Source organism: Equus caballus, chromosome 3 (assembly GCF_041296265.1).
Source record: "Equus caballus isolate H_3958 breed thoroughbred chromosome 3, TB-T2T, whole genome shotgun sequence".
Lineage (NCBI taxonomy): Eukaryota > Metazoa > Chordata > Mammalia > Perissodactyla > Equidae > Equus > Equus caballus.
The window spans coordinates 93536441-93538857 of record NC_091686.1 but is presented as its reverse complement, the minus strand read 5'-3'; the positions used below and the strand labels follow the sequence as shown (position 1 = coordinate 93538857).

At 42.9% G+C, this 2417-nt stretch overlaps 1 non-coding gene across 1 annotated transcript; it reads left to right on the top strand.

Annotated features, from left to right (window-relative positions):
* The first annotated feature begins 901 nt into the window (after positions 1-901).
* LOC111773055 (U2 spliceosomal RNA) lies at positions 902-1092 on the top strand. Its single transcript, XR_002807257.1, has one exon. It is a non-coding gene; the product is annotated as a U2 spliceosomal RNA (small nuclear RNA).
* The last annotated feature ends 1325 nt before the right edge of the window (positions 1093-2417 follow it).

The window sequence follows — 2417 nt, the reverse complement described above, 5'->3', positions numbered from 1 at the left end:
GTTCGGATCCTGGGTGCAGACATGGCACTGCTCATCAGGCCACAGTGAGCCGGCGTCCCACATGCCACAAGTAGAAGGATTCACAACTAAATATACAACTATGTACCAGGGGGATTTGGGGAGAAAAAGCAGATAAAAGAAACAGTGAAAATTTTCTTTTATTAAACTTAATATATGTATAGTTGTCACAAAATAAAATTTTACAGTATAAAAAAGGAAAAGTAATAGACTAATAGCTTTAAATTGCATTCATGTATTTTTTGATAAAAGAGAAAAACCTACATGTAATCTGTTGCACAATGAATTATATTGCAGTTTCTATTTTTTGAGCCTTCTCCAAATTTATTACTAATATTGTCAAAATTGGTCTTTGTATATTAATGTTCAAAAGAGTTTATACCCAGATTTGTCATCTGTCTTCACTCATAGTTGAGTGAAGAACACGTTTTGTTTTATTTATTTATTTTATTTTAAAATTTTTTTATTTTTTAAAGATTGGCACCTGAGCTAACAGCTAACAACTGTTGCCAATCTTCCCTTTTTTTTTTTTTTTTTTTGCTTTTTCTCCCCTAATCCCCTCAGTACCTAGTTGTATATTCTAGTTGTAGGTCCTTCTGGTTGTGCTATGTGGGACGCCACCTCAGCATGGCCTGACAAGTGGTGCCATGTCGGTCCGCGCCCAGGATCCGAACCAGTGAATCCCTGGGGTGCTGCAGCGGAGCGGCGAACTTAACCACTCGGCCACGGGGCCGGCCCCAAGGAAAAGTCTTAAACATAAGGGTAAGTGTGTCAGAATTTCATAGAAGTCCCAAAACACAATATATTCCAGAAATTGCAATACTGACAGTGTCTTTGCTTTTCAGGATTGATTCAAACGACTTCAATTGAAAAAACTTCAAACATCGCTTCTCGGCCTTTTGGCTAAGATCCAGTGTGGTATCTCTTCTTATCAGTTTAATATCTGATATGTCCTCTATCCGAGGACAATATATTACATGTATTTTTGGAGCAGGGAGATGCAATAGGAGCTTGCTCTGTCCACTGCGCACATCGACCTGGTGTTGCAGTACCTCCAGGAAGGGTGCACCCCCTCGGGGGAAATAAAAAAAAAAAGAAAAAAATTCAAACAAAAAGGGTCCAAGTTGTCATATAAAATGACAAAATTGAAGTAACTGAAGTCCAATTTCTTTGATTATTTTGAATCTAGGGGCTTCTGTCTTCTGCCAGGAATGTAGAAAGCTGTAAAGAGGGTGGTTCCTACCCTAACAAGAAAAAAGCCAGATAACCCACAAAGTCAAACACAATTCAGTCCATAGCAGGCGATAATCTGATGAACTGTTTCACCACTGTGTCCATGGTCTGCTAAAGTCCCATCCCTTAGCACCTGCTGGATTTTCATTGCCTTCTGTCCTAACCAGGCCGGGGAGCTAATCCAGATTACTTCCATTTCCCCAAGCGTCTGCTGCCTGAAACTACTTCTGGTACCAAGTTATTAGTCAGACATCAACTCTAGCTAATTCAAGAAGAAAAGAAATTTATTAATGGGTATGGAGTAGCTCAGACTCTCTGGGAGGGCTCAGAGCTTATAGAGCTAGAAGCAACGCCAAAAATAACATCCCAGAACTGGTCCTGTGAAGATACGGCTTCCACTGCCAATGCCCAGGACACCCCAGCCAGGCTGCAGCACCGATACTATCAATGCTGGATGTTGGCACTGCCACCTGCCACTTCCAGGATGGAGTGATGTCACAATCCGCCTCTTGAAGTAGGTGTAGGTGTTTGGTTGACAGTGCCCAGGTCATATGTCTGAGCCCTAGCTGCAAGGGAGCCTGGGAAAGTGAATGCATAGCATTTTTTGCTTCTACAGAGGGAAATGGGCTCTGCCTCATGAGATGGCAGCTGTGGGACAGGGGGACCCCCCCAAACACAAAAAGGGTGTTCAGTATACTGCTGCCCAAAAAATGATGAAGTTTACCATAGATATGGCCTCTTTGGGGCGGAACTGTATGGGAATGTCAGAAAGTGGAAACTTTATACCCTGGCTCAAGAAAGACTAACTAACAGAAGTGGAGTGGTTGGCCCAGAGCCTGGAAAACAGACGCAACCAGCAAGAGCAAAAGTCTCTACGTCTGTCTTCAGTAGCTGCCTGAGGATACTCTGGCAGTAGTTGGGGCTACCAGTCCGCTCGAGCGGCGAGAACAGTTGTGAGCAGGGGAGCACTTATACTATGGGCCAAGCATTGTGTGACGTACTTTCCATATTTTACCTCCTTTGATCCTCCCAACTATCTCCAGAGCAGTTATTATTTTAAAGTGAGAAAACAGAATTGTAGAAAGGCCTGTAAGATTTCCAGGATCTCACCGTGCCAGGTCTATCAGAATAGAGATGGATTCTGCAGGCCATTGTAGCCAATGGAG